The 20,835-nt window shown below is 44.0% G+C and overlaps 1 protein-coding gene and 1 long non-coding RNA gene across 3 annotated transcripts in view; one reads left to right on the forward strand and one right to left on the reverse strand.

Moving 5' to 3' along the window:
- PAK5 (p21 (RAC1) activated kinase 5) overlaps positions 1-20,835 on the reverse strand; it is a 140,719-nt gene that overhangs the window by 118,130 nt on the left and 1,754 nt on the right. The gene's annotated exons all lie outside the window — the stretch shown is intronic.
- On the forward strand, positions 1,211-20,769 carry LOC128851598 (uncharacterized). 2 transcript variants are annotated; one of them, XR_008448928.1, is made up of 5 exons: positions 1,211-1,506; positions 1,597-3,963; positions 14,258-14,380; positions 15,695-15,834; positions 17,187-20,769. It is a non-coding gene; the product is annotated as an uncharacterized LOC128851598 (long non-coding RNA). The 2 variants fall into 2 exon arrangements; XR_008448927.1 differs by having other exon boundaries at positions 15,731-15,834.

Raw genomic sequence — 20,835 nt, forward strand, 5'->3', positions numbered from 1 at the left:
ACAGTGGCAGCAACCACTTGTCCAGCACCAATAGAAAGGCCAAGCTTGTGGCACAGTGGAGTGTGACAGCAGCAACGTTGCTCTAAATCACTGCTCCTCTGTGTGGCTCTCCCTTTCCTTCTCAGGCAGCTGCCATTGAATTCACCTGACCCAAAACCAGACTGTTTGGTTGACTTGCCTTCTGCTTCTTCTAATGCAACAGTTTGTGGAGGAAGCTGTAATCAGACCTACTCAAGCCCACTGTGAAGTCTCCAGCACGCAACCTCCTCTGCCCTGGTGAAAATCCCAAATCATGCTGCTGAAAGCAACCAGATGCCTTCTTTGAGAGGAACAGCAATCCTGAGGGAATGACTCGATAGCTTAGCTCACATTACAGAAGTATTCATTTAATCCTTTTGCTTAACAGAAGAAACAGCAAACCCCGTGCAGAAGTAAAGCGTTAATCATTAATTTCTTGAACAGGCCCGAGAAACAACTATCTGCTGAGTTAAGTGACGTAGCATCCCAAGGGTTAATGCCATTTAGGAAAGGCTCCAGTGGAAACCCTTGGAGGAGTTAGCTTAGTAATTATAGTGCAAAGCCCAAGCTGGGCGGCAGCCAGCAGCGGAGCTGGCAGATATGTCACCGCTGCCCCACGGGTCACCTACCGGCAAAATAACTTCATGCTTGTGAATACAGCAAGACAAATCGTGGGGCAGACCCGAGGCCTTCATCGTTCCCAGGCGGTTCAGTACCAGGGGAGAAAATACCAAAGCTTCTGAAGTGTTTTCCTGACCCACAGTAGAGTCCCTCATTTTAATGTTTTTTTCATAAACGCGGAAGAACCGCTAAACAGAGAAATTATCCCTCGGGAGATTAAAACAAAAAGGAAGATTTCTGCATTGGCTCTGGATAGCTGGCAGTTTGCCTCATTGCAAACCAGAGAACCGAATTTCTGCGAAGGACCTCGAGAGTTAACGCAGAAGGACGATGCAAATAGTCATCCCCCATCTCAGGAGGGGCTGGGGTCGGCCTGGCGGCGGAACCGGGCACCGGCAGGGGGCGGCATCGCGCCGCGGGCGGGGCTGCGCGGATCGCTGCGCACCTCCCTCCCTCCTTGCCCGCCTCCCTCCCCGGGCTGGGGCCGCCCTGCCCGGAGCGCTGACCAATGCCGCTCACTGGGAAAACCACCAGCTTTCTAAACCCGCCTTTTTTTCGGGCAAAGCTGAAGCGCCGCACGAGCTGTTCCGTGAGCGCAGAGCGGTGCTGCGCAGCTTTGCCTGGCTGTGGAGCGAATCCTCGCCCTCCGTGAGGGTTCTGCTTGGAGACCGAGAACCGCCCTGCACCCAAAGAACTGCGCTGCCCCGCGTTGCCCACTTCTGAAGCAAAGCGAGATCCTCAAACGGGCCTCACCCGCAGGTGACAGTTTAAGATGCCTGAGCGGCAGCGAAGGGCGATGGCAGCCTGTCTCCCAGCCGCACAGCGCGGCCCTGTCCTGATTCCAGTACTTCGAGGCTTTTCATGCAGGTACACCTAGCAAGGAGGGGTTGTAAACTCATCTCTGGCAGAAGAAATGCTTCGATTATCTTTTTTTTTCTTTTTTTTTCTTTTTGGCAGCAAAAATGACAGTAAGCTTTTGGTGGCCAAGACTACAAGGACACGGGAGGTTCGGGCCGCCAACTCAAAGCCTGGCAGCCAGGAGCTTGCCCTGCTCGTGCCTCAAGCTGGTGAGACACACACCAGCCTGGCCAGGGCCACCTGCTCCTGCCAACCCACTGGCGGTGAGGGCCAGTGCCCACCCTCTGGTGCGGCGCCCAGGCTGCAGCACCCACAGCTACTTTGACACGAGGTGGCTGCCCTGCTTTGCCACACGCTATCCCTGCTGAGCCCTGCAGCACAGCCTGGGCTGTGTCATCCTCACCAACAGAGAGGGACCTCCTGTGATTTCCTGGCTCAGAATATGCCTCCTGCCAAGCACAGGGGTTTGCAGTCATGGTTCCTGTGCCAGGAGTAGTGATGGCACTTACTTTCTGCTAAATAAGCTGTGCAGGTGGTCCTCTTACACCACAGGCTGTTTGCAGGCCATGTCCTGGCCTGGTTTTCAGAGCTTGGAGAGTTTTAAGAGCACTTTGTAATGATGAGCCCCCAAATATATACAGCCCCTGCTGCCTCTCACTGCTTATGAACCATTTAAAGGCAAACTGGATGCCTGCATCCCTTTGTCTGCTTCAAATAAACCTCTGTGTGTTTATGCACATGCTGGGAATGGTGTGCAGGGTAGTTTTGGGGTGCAGCTTGCAGCAACTCCATCCCAAAAGCACCTGGAGCTGGACTGCCATGATAGTACGGTACTACCAATACGTGAGATGGGACCTGCATGCTTGCATGGAGGACAAACAAGAAAGACCAGTAAAACGCGTGTGGGTTGTGCTGACAGCCTGTCTCATGCCCCCACCTGCAACACAACACCCGCAGCTGAACATGCCTTCCTGGGGGGACCCTTTTCATTGATCCATATTAAAAATAGTAAGAAAATAGGAAGATATTAATTAAACAGCAGGTTCTGACATTTAAGTTTTAGTAGTGATCAGCAGCACTGCCAGCTTGCCCAAGAAGGGAAAGATCTTCCTCCCACCTCAGTAGCTGCTTCAGAGAAAGCAGTAAAAACACACAGCCAGAAAGCTGTAAGCTTATGCAGGGTTTACTTTTGCTGATCTTGATCCTAGGTCTGCTGGGCTCTTTCTGATTCTGCAGAGGCTTCAGCTGTAGCATGGAGCCCTGCTGTGCCCCATGTGCAAAGGGCAATTCTATAATTAGGGATAAATACACCGCTTGCCATAGCACTGTCCTCTTGAAACTCTTCTGGTCTGAGAAATAGCAAGACACTCCCTAAAAATCTCTGTCCTCAATCAAAAAGGTCCCTTTCTAGCACCTGGCTTATTCTCTAGTCTCCAACGAGAATAAATTTCTTCTAGCCTCTACATCTGGGCAGCATGATGCTCCCAGCATGGCATGTTTTACAGCAGAACAAGAACTGGTTGCATGGGGTGGGGCAGGGTTTCCTGTTCTGTGTCTTCTCAGGTCCTTTCCCACACTTAGTGAAATTGTCTGCTCTACAACAATAGTGGCAGTGACAGATTTTATAGAGTTGTAGCATGCCAAGCAGATACGGGGATTATTTCTACTCCATGGCTTCCCCAATGCCATGTGCACACTGCTTTAAGAAATCCCTTAAAAAATGGCAGCTTCAAAATAACCTATGTGCATCACTGCCTGAAAGGGAACACATGATGAGATGCCCTTACAAAAAGGAATCCTTAAATTCCAACCTCACAGAGCATCCAAGTGCACAGCAAAGCCAAGACAAGCACAGCACTGCTCTTTCCTGAAGGTGTACGTGGTTTGAAAATCTCCATTGTTGCTGTCTTCTAGATAATGATTCATTCTTCCCATGAGGTTTTGACTTGCCTTTACATGTTTTGCAATGCTGTGTGGCTTTATAACAGCGTGGCTGCACACAGTGACTCCTAGTAGATTTCTCAGCTCGCTTCCGAGCGAGGAGGTGGTGGCAGCTAATCCTTCCAACAATGATTTTTCTCTTGCAGCATTTCTTCTTGTTGGCTATAGACTTAGTACTTGCGACGAGCCTTTCCTGCCTCTTTTATGCCTTTGTATGCATTGCCATCGCATTTTTGACCTGCTTCGTTATCATCTTCTCCTTTGGCATTATGGAGAGGAATATTGATGTGAAGGGGAGAGCAATTGTAATTCTCGTATCCAACAGCTCCATTGGGAGGATGTTTGCAAGGAACTTGGATAAAGCAGGTTTCAGGGTGTCAGCTGCACACTGGCCTCCTCAAGAGGAGGGGACATCTATGGAAGAAGAATGCTCTTCAAGCATGGAGGTAGCCCAGCTCCACATGACTGAGGATGAGTACCAGAAGACAGTGAAGACCTTCATAGAAAGCCACTTGTCTCTGGAAGGTAACTATCAGGGCAAACTTGTGGGTTGTGCCTACAGCAGAAACCAAAATGAACAAGATTGTGAGATCATTGTAGCTTGCCAGCAAATACGGGAGGCAAGAATGCTTTAGAAAACGGGTTACAACACTCTAAGTGCATTGCATTTTGTTGCGCAAAACAAAAAATTTGCTTTTTCCAGGGGAAAGAGCCTGCTCTGGTGGCTGTGAAAGGCCTCAGTAGACCCTAGCCCCTGGAGGAAGGCAAGGTAGGCCAAGGAACAAGGGGGAGAAAATCCCACCAAGGCATAGAAGGCTGAGATTATTCTATGGAGAAAACACAGGGATGAATAAGGGGTAGCAGAGACTCAGGCAATGACCTGAGATGAAATGATGTATCTAATTTTTAACCTCTTCTGGATTAAAAAACCTGATGCCCGTCTTGGCTTCTTGCCTGCTGTGAGATTCATGAGAAACAGCCAGGTCAGAGCTTTGGCTGTCACATTGGGACTGTCTTTCCGAACCATGCTGCCATCATGTCTGTAGGGATATGGGTCAGAAAGCAACATGCAGAGCTCACCAGGGACAGCACAGGGCAAGTGTGGTACTGAGGGGGTGGCTGTAAGCACTTCTGCTGGGGAATTGCCCCAGTTCTTTCTAGGTATGGTGAAGGGTGCCAATGAGCAGGCTGGCTTAGGCCCTAGCTAAAATTAGCTCTGCTGTCGAGGAGTCTCTGTCCTCACAGCCATTATTTTACACCGCTTGGGAGTGACAGAAAATCCAGCCTCGGACATTAGGGCCATAAACTCACTGCCCACAGGACTGCAGGCTTAGAAGAGAAGAGGCCAACTCTTCTCTGCTGTGAATCTCACTGAGGCACATCTAACCAGTGAAGCTCTCACTGCTTCCCTGTGCAGTCTCCTTTCTTCTCCAGCTTTCCATCTCACTCCTCCTTGCTCTTCTGTCTCTGGTTTCTCGGAGGCTCCCATTGAGGCTCACAGGGCAGCCTCTCTGCTTCCTCACACTGATCTGAGATCTCTGAGAAGCATCCACATCTCACCATGAAAAATAACGAGACCCTTCACATTCCTGCCCAGCACTGAAGTTTTCATTGTAGTCAAAGGCTTTGCAGAGGAAGGACATTTGGGGTGTTAGAGCATGCACCACAAAGCTTCCCCTACTGCAGACACCCTTCAGAGAGGTGGTAGGAAATCCTAGCCCATACCTGTGGCTAGCTGCAGCTATTCAGGGCCCAACAGCACAGGTTTGCACATTGCTTTTCTTCTCAGAAGCACCCAGCAGACCAGAAATGCCTGCAGTCAGATCCTGTACAACTCCATATGGCCTGGGATACATCCCCCAGTCATTAGCAGCCTGTAGGCTCAAGGACCAGGAGCCCTGCACACTGATGAGGGTTTCTGGAATGAACGTTTAGTCTTATTTATGCTGGAAAATTTGTTCTGGTAAAACCCACCTACATACAGAAGGCCTAAAAGCTCCCCAATATGAGTATCAGCATACTCCTGCTCTGGAAACTGACAGAGAGACTTTCTGAACCAGTAATGCTATGTGGGAGCTGGTGACTTCCATGAGCCTATGCTGGTTTAATTAAATGAGGATCTGGGCCAGTGATTCCTCTCTTTTTTGCTTTTGGTAACTTTGATCATGGTACAGGTTAACTAGGCTTTTGCAGGTCTTTTTTTTTTTTTTTTTTTTCCTGACGGGGTACTTGATTTAGGATCTGTGAGGTTTTACACTTAAGATCTTCAGCATAGTATTCACATCACAGATGGGGATGCTAAAATATATTTCCTGAGCTCTGACCCAATTGCATGGCAGATCAAAGCACTGTGTTGGGGCAGGGGTTGGGAGAAGAAGGAAAAAAGAAACCTCACTGTTTTCTTGTATTTCTTTGTTAGCAGTTTTGAATCAGTGCTAGTATTTATTCTGCCAGATTTGCTGTAATATTTTTGGCATGGGTTGTGTGAACGTGAACACCTGCTACCAACTGACTGATAATCAAAGAATTTAAACCAAATCAAAAGATTTGGTCGGTAGGTCCCCACATGCAACATACAATTTAGTCAGCAGTATTTAAACAAGGAGGGAAGACAGTTTGTGCTGTAGGGACACAAGACATGGCAGAACCATTGTAGAACTTTCTCCATTTAAAAAACTGTTCTTACACACTCTATATGTATGCATTTTTTGGCTTTCAAAGAAAGGAACTTTTATGCTTGTTTTTTATGATTTTTTAATAAATTGTCCCCATAGGAAATTTTTACCACTATAACTTGTAATTTAAGTAAAACCCACCTGTTTGATATAAACACAGCCTTTGAAATGCAAAGACTATCCCCTAAACACTTTTCCTTCTACAATTAAAAGGACAATTAAAATAATCTATTTGTTATTCTAGTACAGGCCCATAGACCTAAATTTTCAACACCTTTATTTCGTGGTGGCAGTACAAATAAGTGAGGTAGCTATTGGGTTTGGTCTCTAAAGAGACCAAAACACAAAGAGACAGAGAGATGCAAGTCATCTCCCTTCCAAGCTTATAATGTATGTTTTGTGATAGCTTAACTTGGTTCATAAAGCGTCTTGGGTTCTTCTGACTTAGAGGTTTTGGTGCCTTTTGATTAGGTGTTTAAGTTTGCTCTGACCAGGAGTTCAAAGAGATGGGTGTGAGGGGAAAGAGGAGAGAAGGAGTCTTAATTGCTCACCTTCAGTAACTGAGCTCATACTGTCAAATATTGCAAGAGCTCTTGGCATTGCGTCCAAGTGCTCTGGGATCGAGCTGCTTGAGAAATTGCTGCACTGTGTTGCTCTTTGGGCACGTTGCCTGGAAATGCTGGCAGTTGCTTCATGATTTTCAGGACTGACTACAGGAAGGGTGGGGTAGGGCAAGGAGTTAAAAATGTGGAGATGGTAGCAATCCCAATTTTCCCAATAGAAAGCAACCTGACCTGATTCAAGAAGAGTTCAGACAACCAGAGTGCTGGTGTGATTAATTGCTATAGCCTCTGTTGCTACAGTACCTTGGGGTTCAGCTTATCTCACACACAAGCACAGTGGACACAAGGCTATGAGAAATCATGCTCCATGCCCAAAGACTGGCTGCCTTGGGCTTTGCCAAGAAGAGCAGGCCCAAAACACTGGCAAGTGACTGCCTTGCCAGCCTGAATAAAGTTCAGCTCCCGAAATTCAACTATTGTTACAAGACAGAATGGAGAAACCACTGTTTCACATCTGGTCTCAGCCTTTCTTGTGATTTAGAGATTATTCAAACTGTGTTTTTAATTTAGCTGCACCCAAAGTACCTCTAGTCTCTTGGGAGATCCTGTCTTCTCCTTTTGGTGTCTTCAAAGTCTCTCAGGGGCTTTCTGCACTCCAAGCTGGGCTCTGCCAAACTTTATAACATCTGTGGGTCTGTAGATCATCGCTGAAGCGCATAGAGCAGCCACAATCGCAGAGCACTCTGGGGACCCACCATCCTTCTTTCCTAATAAAGAAGGTTTCCCACTACACTGTCACACTGTTCTCCACTCTTTCTTTCCCACTCCTCACAGTATGTCCTACTGGGCTACCATCCATCACCCATCCCAGTCATTTCCACCTACCTTCTCTTTGCTTGATTTTCTTCCATTCCTCTGTAATGCCTCAGGTTTCTGCAGGGCAGATGATACTTACGTGAGGAGTGCTTTTGGTGCACAGCACAGCCTCCCTCTGTTCATTCAGGTCTCTGCCATGATGAAGTTAATTGCAAGAGTCCTGGTGATTTTCATAGGGCCAGGACTTCATTTCTTGTACCTGAATCTCAGCTAAAACATGACCACTGCTGGATTTTTGGTATTTTATCAGCTTCCTTTTCTTCCTATCTGCGAGATAGGAAGGACAATACCTTTTTCACAAGTAGAGAAATAACTCATGGAAATAATAATATTATTTTCTAAATAATCTTAGGTTCCCATATCTGAAATACTCTTTATAACCCTACACTTCACTGTGGTGTTTCAGACCAGTGCAAAATGGTTGTTCTCAGAAGCAAAGGGTCTGGAGAAAGCTCCCTGTGCAGACAGCTAGACCAGTGGGAGATAACAGACTGTCATCCTTGGCCATCTGTTCTCATCCCTATGATGCTACTAGCAGAGTGGTTCTTATGACCACTTCTTCAGTCAGTCCCGGCAAGACTGCCTGGATCATTTAATCAATTTAAACAGGTGAATTTAATTAATCCAGCTTTCTTTTATACAACAGGGAATACCCACTCAACCTCTTTGAGCAGAGCTATGAGGGCAGTAACACCAAGAGTAGCAAGTGTAGCTAATCCTGGGGCAAGGATGGATGTACACACCTACAGTTGCTTGCTCAAGGCTGTGCACTGAGGTGCTGGGAGAACTATAGAGAGCACTGAAGTATCCAGGCTTCTGGAAGGCCCATGGCCTTTTGGGCAGTCCCCATCTTTTCTAAGGATCAAATTATTTTTGTTCTCTTGCTACTTTCATTTGCCTTTCACCTCTCCTTCAGCATTCACCTACTTTGGTTAGTCATACAGTTTAGACCATGGATGCATTTTTGTGACCAAGAGATCCAGAAAGCGAGACCCTATGGTGGGCCCGAACAGGAGACAAACACATTGGAACTGCTCCCTTGTGTGGATGCACTGTAGAAATTCTTCTGCTTTCTAAGGATGCTAATGTGGTCTATCAAATTATTTTATTAGACTGTAACTCTTCATCACTCACTTTTCTGTGCTATAGTCACCCCAAGATAAAAGGCTATACCATATACTTGTTCTGAAACTGAACAGAGGGAAAGTTGAGCTTTCTTTTGCAACAGTATAGCTTAGTGCATGGCATGAGCAAGGAAGAGTCATAACAATCTGCCCTTCCAGCTCACCTCAGAGACAGATCGAACAGCTGCAATAATCATTGATTGCAATAAACTACAAAGGAGTAGGAATTATGAACGACTAAAGTAAACGAAATCATATACTCATGCAATTTTAAAGAGTACTGCATTATTTAACTTCACTGAGCTACAACAACTGCAAGCCTCCTTGGATAAATCAGGGCATTTTCCAGGTTGCAAATAACTGCTTGGAGTTGTGAGTCAAGTGATTAAGTTTTGTAGCTATATGCTTTTGTGCCTTTAATATGGGTTATTTTCACAGCCACCAGAAGGTTTTGAAAAACTGGCTTGCAACTATATTGCCTTCCTGCCTCTTGGGGATTTATCAAAACTAAGAAGCACTTTGATACAGCTGCCATCAGGGCTATGTGGCAACTCAGAGAAAATAGGTCTTACTCTGAAACTATAGGTGGGGAAGAGCTATTTATTTTAGGATGAAGGGAGCGTCCCATTCAAGCTTCTCTTTTTGAAAATAAGAATAATCTATAGTTGATGTGCTTTTTTTTCTTTTTGCAAAAGAAGCTATGCATCAATACCTCTGGGCATTTTATGGGAGGTCAGTTTTCACTCCCCTGAAATGCTTTTGCAACCCTCTTGTTTCGACAACTTCTCTGCCAAGATCTAAGCACCCTGGACATACACATTAACACACATGATTAAAAAGAGTTACACAATCCAGAGAAGCTGCAGCAACACTTCTCCTCCTCCTCTGTCCTTGTCCTTCACTCATGGCCAGTGGGCAGAGCCCGTTTAGGTTTGAAACCACATTGCTGCTGCCGAACCAAGGGGAAAGGCTGTGTGCTGGAAGGGGCTGGCACTTCAGATCCTGTGGAGTCCTCAGGACTCCATGTGATCATTGATTTTATTCCTGGCAGGGATCAGTCCAGTCAGCTCACCTTACCTGTATTTTATAGGCCAGAGAACTTCATCAACTTTTCAAAAGAACAAACCACGCAGCCAGCCACATAGAAATACATGGGCAGGCAAAGCGGGAGCTGAGCTGTGAACAGTGAGTTCAGTTTGTTGCAAAATGCAGCAGGGACCTCTGAGCCCCGCTGTGCACATCAGCGCTTAGTTTATCTGTTTGTTGTTGGCTGGAGGATTTCTGTTTGCAAACCAAGATCTTTAAGCCATAATTAAGAATGCTTACTGGTCTGCCATATATTAAAGAGTGGGTTATTTTATTTGCATGCATTCAGAACATGTTGCCATGCTCACCGCTAATAGCATCCCTGTTTATAATATTATGGAAAGAGAAAGAGGTGAAAGAGCCATATGCTGCCATGGCCTTTTTTAGGTTTCTTCCAAATCTTATGTTTGCAGACAACATGAACCAAAATGGATCATTTCTCAAAAAGAAATCAAACAAAGCCCAGGAAGTTGGATACTTATGTTATGCTGACTCATAAATTTTGCCAGTAGTGTTCCTTAGCACCTTAAAGCAATACCCTGCTCACACTGCCCCCATTTAGCTCATATGAATTTTAGTCTCCTGGTATAAGTTTATCTGACAACAAACTGCAGACATGAGTTTCATTTCCAGTCTTCATCGATCATTAAACCATGCAAGACTGAAGAGTATTTTTAGAGATCACTAGACAGATATCTATATTTATGACATGTTCTTGAAACAAATGATCAATGCATTTTCATGTAATTCCATTGGCAGTCTTAGAGATGCAAGGTAAAATAAAAATAACATTATCATGGAAATTATTTCTCATTTATGCGCGATGCTAAACTAATCTCTGAGTCTGTAAATTATTAGAAATATTCACTGATGTAAGATAACCTTTACACTAATTTAAAAATGTCCCAAACAAGAGCTTGACTTTGTAACAATTTAGAAATATGATCTTTCATTAACCACAGCTGTAAGGCTTCCGGCCAGAGGAATATTTTGGAAAAACACCAGGATTACAGCTTGAAGAGTTCTACAGATATATTTCCCCTTCAAAATAATGCAAAAAGGATCAGAAAGCTCATTTGGAGCATGCATGCACCTGTGGTTTTTTACTCCACCTCTCATCTCAAGCCTTCAGGAAAACTTTCCAGAGGACTTTTTTTCACAGGGAAAGAGAGCCAAGTGAAAGAAAAGGTTTCTGTAACTCTGGCTTCCCTTGTTACAGTGTTTGGAGACAGAAACCTTCAGCAGATTATTGATTTTAAATCTGCTCTCTTGAAAATCTCTATCCAGCTGTCAAACTCTTTTCCTGACACTTATTATGCGGAGATCTCCAAGATAACACAGAAAAAATCCTGTGGCATTTTCAGTAGGAAAAGGCATGTCTTCTACAGAGTTCTTGCTACTGCAGAGAGCACTTTTCCAGACCTGTGGTCAGCTCCGCCGCAGGAGCTTTGCTGTTGGTGTTAAACTTTTCCTCTGCTTCCCTGCGGAGGCTCTGGGAGGAAATGTTTGGCAGGTACAGTCTGTGGTACCAAAGCTCTTGAAAATTCCAGCACAGAGCTGAATTTTGCCCCAAGGGAGGCTGACTTAGTAATATTGTCTTCAAAAAAATGTTAGCAGTTTAGACCAGACAACAGCCTGCCACCAGACTTTTAAGGAAAAGAGAAAAAAAACAACCTGTTTTTCAGGACTATTGGATTGTAAATATGTGTGGCAAAAAACTCGTAAACTTGATGCCTAGTTATAGTTAGTCTAATGATTTGTTATGAAGAAATTGTCTGAAAACCAGAGCCTTCCTTCTGTTCTTGGGCTGTTTTCCTTAGTTTCTAGGACTGCATTTATTATTAAGTATGCATTGCCCTGGTCTGGTCAAATGATTTGAACCTTATGAGCTGTCTGATACGAAACTATCCTGACAAATAGCTGCACCGGGTAGCATTCATTTCTAACCTCAGACTAGATGGAGTTAACTTTTTAAAACAATGGACTGATGAATAACAAACAGTTCATTTTCAATAACTGAATAGCATTTGTATTTCCTGCTGTAAAAAGTTTGTCATTAGAGAACCATTCCCAGCGGTTAAGAGAGGTGGTGGTGTTCAAATTCCATTTTGCCTTGCCCTAAAGGTGGACACACAACAATACGCACTGCACAAGCCCGTTCAAGCCTTAGAGCTGTGCCAAAATATAATAACCCAGAAAGTTTTGATTTTTCTAGTCCCTCTAAATCTTTTTTGTATTTAGACTTCCCTTTTACCATAAAAGACCAAGTGCCTCTTCTCCAGTAGAGCCTTGTTTACCCCACTCCCATTTTAAGTGGTGATTATTAAATTAACTGAGCTATAACACCTTTCAGGTTACTTACCTTCCACTCCTTTTCTCTGGTCACCTTTGCAGTTTCATATTTATATATATTAAAAATGCATTTTCTCTCTTTTCTTTCTACTTGAGACTTGTATAGAATCAGGAAAGCTTTTAGTTCTCGCTAGCAATTAGAATTTCCATCCTGCTTTCCGTTTATGGAGACCACATTTTCCAATGAATAAACATCCTGACAGAAAATTCCCAAGCAGTTCCAATAACCATACATACAGTGTTGACTAATTTACCAGGTAGCAAACCATAAAGGGAGAGACCATTCCCTTCTTCTCCATTCATTCAAGAACAGCAGACTTCAGTATTATTTATTTTTGTAAGGTCCAGAAAATAAAAATACAGGCAAAAATATGAGAAGAAATTACAGCCTTTAAAAAAAAAGATCTAGAACACAACAGAAGTGATGTCCCCAAATGTTTGCACGCTGGAAAGAGAGGTGTCAAGAGGAATGCTACTGTCATCTGTTTGCTCTCTGCATCTATCTCTCTTTAGACCTCTCTAGCAGACTTTTTTATTCATGTCATCAGCTCCAGCGTACAGGTCATTTCTGTGTGTGCCAATCATGGATTCACTTTATCTGATGCAAAATAAGACAATGCAACTAAGACAATATAAATATGTCTGCAACTAAAACATGGGAACAGGTAAAAGAAGACTAAATCTTATTGCAGTTTTCTGAGAAGCAGCAATTGCAAAGTGCTGAAACAGAGAAGACTGGGGACAAGGCAAGACTTTTTGCTTTCTCCCAGAGGGACGTGCCGTGAACCACGATTAGTCCAGCATCACTTACATACATGTTGCACAGCCCTTTATTAATCAGATATAATAAATGAGATATACTATAAATATCTGACATATGAGAGTGACTTAATGAGTTAAACCATTAGGCAGTTTGGTCCAGGATATATGTGAATCAGAAGTTCAGCCTAAGTCACTTTTCTCAGGGCCAGCATTACAGATATGAACAGTCAGATAACAGGAGCTGAGCACCATCTTCAGGGCCTTTGCTTCCAGCTTTCAGCTGTCTTTACAGCTCTCGGCAAACACAGAACAGAGAGGGATGATTCTTGGCCAGAAAAATTCATCCAAAGCTTTCCATAGACCGTCCTTAGGACACTAATGAGGTATTTTCTTCAATACCGTATTCCAGCTCTCTTTCCCTAGAGCACAGCAGGTCACTTCTTCGTTCAAGCAGGAAGTCACCTTCTCCTCAACCAGCAGCCACCCTTTCCACTCTCCCTGCCATGCACTGTCTGGAGACAACTTGGAGCCACCTCCAGGTTTCAAGGAAGTACAGTCCCCTAAGCAGATGCTCAGTTTTTACAGGGCAGATCCCTTTGGCAGCCTGTTTTGAAGATAGGTAAGCAAACATGAAAATCCCCTCTCTAAGATTATTCACTACGCCACAGAGAAACAGGCCCCTGTTCCAATTCATTTCCCCTACAGAGCAGAAAACTTTTTAAACCTTAATTTGTCCCTGTATGATACTCAGATGCAATGGCTTACCATTACAAAAGGAATGAGTGCTTGAAAAAGAACAAGTCCCACTGAGTGATGGTTTCTAATAAATGCCATTTAATTTTTCTTGGAAAATACTTTGTTTGCTTTGCTTCTAAGAAAAGTAATTTGCTAATGTTTGGATTATCATAGAATTGATTTCATTTTCTGCAAATAATCTGACATCACGGCGTGTTGCTGAGCCATTTCAAGTGCATGAGGTTGTTCACAAAGCAGGGTTCTCTCCCATTCATTTTCTATTGCCTCTTTGTATAACTCATGGGATTGTTTCCGAAAGTTTCATAAAAATAACTTTTAGGAACTGTTAAAAAAAAAGATTTGAAATTCTAATGGAATGTGTAGCAACAAATTTTGATGGGCGCAAGGAGGAATAACTGTCTTTTGACCAGCTCTACTTCTAGTGCTGTAAGTCTTGCAAACTATGGCCTCCCTCGTCCCGTGTGGATGGCAGCTATAGAGCTCATTATGTTCAGGTTTTTAATTAGAAGTAGTTGCAAATGGCAATATTTCATCTGTACCCATTATGTCTTTGGAGAAAGATCATGATGTAATTCAAAAATGAGGTGTGTGAGTTAATTTAGCTCACACCTTGTTAATTTGGCAGGCATGTATGGGCTGATGAAGAAGCCATCAATCCTGATATGGGAAGAAGAGGAGGAACCAGACATACACACGTTACCTAAGAGAAAAACCTCTTACAAAAGGAAGAAGGTTTTCAAGGCTCCAGGTAGGAACCACTTGTAGCAGTCAAGTATGATTGACTATATAGCATTTCTCTGACAGTGTCTAGGTGATGGGGAAAATGTCTTAAAAATGTTATAGCCAGTAAGTTACTTCCTTAATGTGGTTTTCTGAACTTCAGAAACAAAGTCCTTGTTCATGGCCACTCCTCACCAGGGTTGGTCATCAACAGTTTAAAACACGTGTTCAAAGTTGTTAGCAAATATTCTGGAAAACTCTTGGTTTTGCAGGCTGGTCTTGTAATGTAGACCATCTGGGTAGCACAGAGCCAATGTGTTCAGAACGAGCTCTGCAAAGCTCCCACTATCCTAGGGGCCACCTGAGATCCCTCCTTCTGGCATGGAAAAAATGCCATAGCTCCCATCCACAAAATATGATTCAGTAGCCAGCAGCACTGGGCCATTATCAGGCAGCAAAAGTTCTACTCTTGGTTAGCTCTTCACAAAGAAAAAATGCTGCCTTAGCATTCACAGAGAGGTTTGTTGTCAGGGCTAGCTGTTTATAGGAAGGAAGACTTCCTGATTAGAAATAACCTGCTAATTAAAGCATGACTTTATTTAATTACATGTCATGTTCATTTATAGTTACTTATTTACATCATAAATTTGTTTGCCTTACAAACAATATTATTTAGTTCCCTGCTAAATCTCTTCTGCAAGACATGTCACCATTTGAAAGTCTTCTTCAGGCTTGTAAGAGCCTTAACACTAGAAGCAGACTCTGGCCTCGGGGAGATGATGACTCTGGCTGCAGAGCCCCAGTGCCCTTTCCTTTCTTAGTAGAGTGAAGAACGACAAAAAGGCTGTAAGAGCAGGCAGCTAAGCACTCCTATGTGAAATAGTAGAAAAAACAGGTATTGTCTCCTCCTTTCCCAGGTGACAGATATTAGATGCGTAGTATATCACTAAAGTGAATGGGTAAATAACCGATAAATCTTCCATCTAACACCCTGACTCACCAGCTCTACCACTGCTCTTCACAAGCCCCTGCTCCAGTTCCCAGACAGCCAGCTCTGGAGGGATTCAGTGTTTGTGGTCACCCTTCTAGATGCCCAGTGCTGGCTACCATTGCTTAGTTTGCATCTGAGGGGTACAGCGCTCACTCGCACAGCATGGAGGGAGCTCAGCTTGTGAGCAGACCCTTGCTGGCCCAAGCCCTCCTGCTGTCTCCACAGCCCCTGTGCAAATGAGCTAGAGTACGAATAAGATGGGGGAGCAGTGCCTCTGGCATCTGAAGCCCATAAAGCCTGCGCTGAAGATGTATTTCTTTTGGACATATTAATGTTCTCTTTTGCTATCAGGTTAGTGGTTGAAACAGCAGCACTTTCTGTTTGCAGCCCTCTGTGTTGCGATCCTCTTTTGCTCACTGAACCATGCCCTGACTTTCCTGAAGAGAAGCCTGCAGCTCCTTGTGCCTCTACCAAAGTTCAAAAACTGAGAGGTGAGACAGCATGCTTATAGCATAGTTATATGCACCTGACAAAGCTAACCAGCTGGGGCAAAGAAGGGTGGTCCAGCTGGTAGGAAGAGGGCTGTGGAGGGCCAGAAAAGCAGCCTCAAGGAGCCTTGTGCCCCCCTCCAGCACCCTGACACCTGAAGGATTCTGCCTTTCTGTACCAACCTGGCCTCAAGGAGTCTAGCCCAGGGCATAGCCACATGCAACCTGCCACCTGAGGGGCAAAGACAAGCCAAATTTAGCTTGCATTCCCTTAACTGGTAAATGCTGCCCTATACTATCCTAACCAAATGTAAAACCACAGCTGTCAACGCTGGTGCTTGTTGCACATACGTACAAATCTCACATCAGATCAAATGATGTGACCCAAATGTGCATTAAATAACTAATGCAAATACTGACACATAACCTTCTTTAAGGTCTGTCATTGGCTTTGGTGGTGTGTGTTTACCCAGAGCTCAGTTCTGCCCTGCAGGCACTGCCTCCAAAATCACCAGGATAGCAAAGGGACAGGCTCTCTCAGCAAGGAGGCATGGGTGGTGCTGTAGAGTGTGCCGCTGTGTGAGTAAATCTTCCTCTGAGCGCTGCAGCCAGAGCTGCAGTAGATTCAGATTGGTAGCAAACACAAGATCAACCTGCTCAGTCTGCAACACTGAAGCAGAGCATTAGCTGCTCTCTGGCATCTTGCTGGAATTTAAGAGGCATAGTACTTGCTTTTGAAGGGCAAAACCAAAAATATCCTATAGCTGGTTCATTGCTGGATCATGGCATAGATCACTCCACAGTTCCTGTATTCTCCCTGCTGCAGGCTCTAATGGCTCTTGAATTACATTTACTCTAGCACACAGTTAGGAGAACTGAAATGGTGTATTCCCCAACATCCCTGCTTCAGAAAAAGCACCCAGAGCCTGCTGCGACTCACCTCGTTTATTGATCCAAGCAATAAATGGACAGGGAAAAAAAGAGTAAGATAGCAAATGAAATGGATCCTCAGGTGTCCCCACTGGTTGGTCTGATCTTTTCTTCCCAAAGGGGAGAGGGTGCCTGGCTCTAACAGTCTTCCTTCAGGTGTCTAGTTCTCGGTAGCATATTTGCTTGGACCTTTCCTTGTTTCAGATCAGGGCTATAAAGCTTGCTGTAGGTGCTACATTGAACACAGAGGTGGAAATAAAGTCTGTTCCCTCAATGCAATGTGCTCACTGGCAGCTGCTGCAGCAGCAGTGATACAGTGCAGGTGTGAGGAGGGAGGGCATACAGTAAAATGACAGAGTCTAGATGAAGGCAGTTGAAATGATTGAACAGCACTGAAAAGCTAAAACTCTCCTGATGTCTTTCAGCCAGGAAGGAAACCCAAGGAATGCTACATGTTAACACTGTCATGCCACAATCAAAAGATGCTATGAGAAGGAGCACAACTGAAGTGACAGACTCCGGGCAGGGCAGGAGTGAGTGGCAACTTCAATCACAGGACAAGGAAAAACTGCAGGTGAAGACAGAAATCACCTCCTGAACCATGAGATGGGTCTCCAACTCCCTTGGCAAGTTCAATCCTTAAGAAAAAGGACACCCAGACACTGAAATTTTGGGTTGTACAGTACAGTGCTGCACACACAGGAATATGCATATACAGAGAAAAAACAAATCTGAGGTGAAAGGAAATAAAGGAAGAACTCTGCTGGGAAGAAAAGTGCTAGGGCTTGGTTTTTATTATCTAAAGTCACAACTAAGAACTGCCCGACTGATGATAAAAGATGCATCACCCACCCAGGGAGCTGGATCCAGAGAGGAAAAGCAAAGATTTCAAAAGAGCTTCTATAAGACATTAAACCAGCTTAATATCAAGGCAGACTGAAAACAAACATTTTAATTCCAGAACATCAAAGCATTGGAAGAGAACATGCTAAAGCAGAAAATTCCTGGGTGAAAAGCTTGGGCTTTTAGTCTTGATGTATTTGGCAAGTAACTCATTATGTGAATAATGCTAAACCCATATATTCTGCAGAAAGTCCCAGGAAAGGTTTCCTTTAGCCAGAACCCCATTTTGAGTCAGAGTTGTTAACTCCTTTGGCGCGTAATCCCATTCTGTGCAAATAACCTTGAGCAATTTCAGCTGATAACTATCATTTTCTCCTCTGAACTATTGCAGGGGATGTATGTGGGCTGCTATGTGGCTCCTGCTTTTTTCCCCCAAAGTGACCTTCACTCAAAGGATGACACCTGCTTACTTATACAGTAGCATTCATGGTCTGAAATTAGAGACATTATGTGAACAAAGCTTATGAAGACTTCAGTGGAAGTTTGGCTTGCCTGAGGACTTTGGAATGGCCTAGATTTATTTATAAAGCTTTCTGGTCCATTGGGATACAAAGAAATACTGCACACAAGCATAAAATTATGACTGTGAGGCAATACCACCATGTGATAAATTGTAACTGTATTTAAAAGTATGTTTAACACAAATCAGCTGTATCAAACCGACACTGAAGTTACAGACTGTTGAAGCTGACTAAGGGATCTGAATGCCCAGTTGCTTTTAGTTTGAGTGGGAACGAGGGATTTGAATTCCTTAAATAGTCTTGTATGTTTCATCACTAATGTATAACAAAAAAATTAAAGTAACTTGCTCTTAAAGCCTACAAACCTATCCAAAAGGTTTTACCAATATTTTTTGGGACATCCCCCTCCCAACCATACTGCCATTAAACTCAGGGATTTTCAGAAATCCTTGAAAAAATCCAAGTTTTGATGAAAGTTTTCAGAAAAAACACTTCCCACAAATATTTTTTTTCCCCAATAGATCACATTGAGCCATTTGAAGAAATGTAATTTGGCTATAAGTCTATTTAAAGAAAACAAACCTTTAGCTCCAAACCCTCTGTCCTACAACTCTGAGCAGTGACAACTGATGACCAAAGACCTGTTCCATCTCTCTGATCCCAACTGCAAAAATTCAATTTTTTTTAAGGAAACACAGAATTGGACTTCAAATCTAACAAGTCTTCCTGCTTAATACAGTAAAATAATTTCCTGATGGAAGCAAAATGTTAGTGGTGATGACGAAACAGAGGGAAGATGGTTACATGAACCCATCATTTCGTCATTTGAGAAAGTGTTAATAATGAATCTACGAGCTGATACTGTTCCTTCTTGGATGTCTGCATGCCTGTCAAAAGATACTAAGTCAGCATCCCCCAGGGTTAAACGCTCCTCAGCACTGTCATTCTCTTACTAGTGATCTCTCTTTTGGGGGGAACTTTTCTCCAAACTTTCCTCTCCTGAGCAGAGGTTAGCCACACAGACAGCTCTGTTCCCCTCTCAGCAAATGCCTGGGAGGTGTTTCAGGCAGCCAGGCCCCACGAGGTGAGAAATTTCCTTCTCTGTGTTTACTGTATTCTAGGAAAAACATTCAGGGAAGGAGAGGGTAAGAAAGCAATGTAATAACAATTAGTGTAATGGGATTTGCTATTCTTGTTAATAGTTTAATCAATACAAACATTTGCTGAACCCTCTTATGTGCTTGCCATGATCAAGTTGTTTTATATTTAGCTTAACACTCATAAGCCCTGGTTAGCGTCATCTACATCTCTACTACACACTTACTTCTGCAACAGAAAAAAGCAAGTTGAAGTTTGGTGCCACAACTGGGACTGCCCAATGCCTAAGAACCAAGCCATGCACAGGTGACCTCCTCAGCCACGTGCCATGCTGTGCGCCCTGGCTGTGCTGGAAACACCAGACACACAAGATGGAGATGACGGGTCTCAGGATACGTGGGACTTGCTCTGTATGGAGTGGGGAGGAGGGAGCTGGCCTCTTCACCCAAGTGACAGGGGACAGGACAAGAGGGAATGGCCTCAAGCTCTGTCAGGGGAGGTTTGGGCTGGACACCAGGAAAAATTTTTTCATGGAAAGGGTCATTGGGCACTGGAACAGGCTGCCCAGGAAGGTGGTTGAGTCATCTTCCCTGGAGGTGTTTAAAGGACGCGTGGATGAGGTGCTGAGGGGCATGGTTTAGGGAGTGTTAGGAATGGTTCCACTCGATGATCCAGTGGGTCCTTTGCAACCTAGTGATTCTATGATTCTATACGAGATGGCCCAACACTTCTAAAACTTTGCAGACCACACATAGTTGAATCCTGTGCTTCTCACATGGTCTTTCCTTGACAGAATGACTTATTAGCAGCCCTTGCTTTGAGAGTTCATTAATTAGATACCGAAGATACATAAAAGATATAAAAACATGCATATACAGAGGGACAGGACCAGTCCAACAGAGCTCATCACAGTGAAGGTTGGTGGTACCGCAGCGGCTTTGCCTTAGAGCAGTTGTATCTCCATTTCATATCATGCCATTTATGATACAATGTTGGTATCATACCACAGGACACAGCATATGTTCTAAGGAAGCACAGGCCTTTCATACAATTCTTACTCTTTAGCTTGATTTTAAGCAGAGAGAGAGAGAAATATTACCTTAAGTTTTGCTTTCATCTCTCTAAATAGATAGTGCTAAGAGCACATATAGACATCCTATTGGTGTATCAGTATAAAGCTAATTTAAAAGGCTTAAAACTGGCTGTGAAATAAGCTGGGAGAATCTCCAAATTGACAACTGCGAGGAGGAGAGGAAAAAAAAAAAGGCAGACTTCCTTGCAGAATGCCCCTCCTCATTGCAGAGCTCAAGAGGAAAGGCACTTTTCCTCCATCCCAAAGCCTGTCCCCATGACCTCACGGCAGGGGAAGTTGTGCCATTTATAGACACTAGTCTGAGAGCAGACACGCATTGCTGTAACAGCGAATGCCATAGGCAGTATCTGTCCAAGAAGCATAGATACCATGATGTTCCAGAACAGAGGAACTCTGCAATGTGTAGTCACAAGATTAGTTTGCTATAATGTGGCTAATTTATTTTGGCATTTCCTAAGGACAGAAAAAAAAAAAAAAAAAAGGCAAAAAAACAACTACAGGCAATGCTATTTTATCAGC

The sequence above is a fragment of the Cuculus canorus genome, chromosome 3, assembly GCF_017976375.1.
Source record: "Cuculus canorus isolate bCucCan1 chromosome 3, bCucCan1.pri, whole genome shotgun sequence".
Lineage (NCBI taxonomy): Eukaryota > Metazoa > Chordata > Aves > Cuculiformes > Cuculidae > Cuculus > Cuculus canorus.